The following is a 473-nucleotide window of genomic DNA, read 5'->3' as shown; positions in this document are numbered from 1 at the left end:
ACAGGGGCTACCGCTTGCTTTCACAAAAGCTTGCTGAAGGAGCTGTCTCAAGAGATCTCTAGTAGTAACATCCGAGGATACATAGGTGGAGTAGTGCCCAAGATGAATTGGGCTTTTACCAACTCAAGAAAGGGCACGAAGCAACCGAACGAACCCATCACCATATAGGATTTTAGATAGAACGCAGAATACTATCATGCGAACTTACCACAGTGTGGATTTCAGAAAGTGTGCAAAGACTTCATGTGCACACATACCATACTTTGATAGAGCACCTCACAGATGGAATGGTAGATCTCAAAACAGTATGTTTGAGAGTCATCAGCTCGATCTGTGGAAATAATGCTTGAGCGCTCTGGGGAAAAAAACAGAGAACTCAGTCTCATATGAGAGGAGAACTCCGAATTCAGAGTAGCGCACTCATAGGCGAACCTTCTTGGAAAAGGGGAGCGCTGCTAAACTACAAATAGCCC

Source organism: Carassius gibelio, chromosome B5 (assembly GCF_023724105.1).
Source record: "Carassius gibelio isolate Cgi1373 ecotype wild population from Czech Republic chromosome B5, carGib1.2-hapl.c, whole genome shotgun sequence".
NCBI lineage: Eukaryota > Metazoa > Chordata > Actinopteri > Cypriniformes > Cyprinidae > Carassius > Carassius gibelio.
This window is presented reverse-complemented; position numbering follows the sequence as displayed.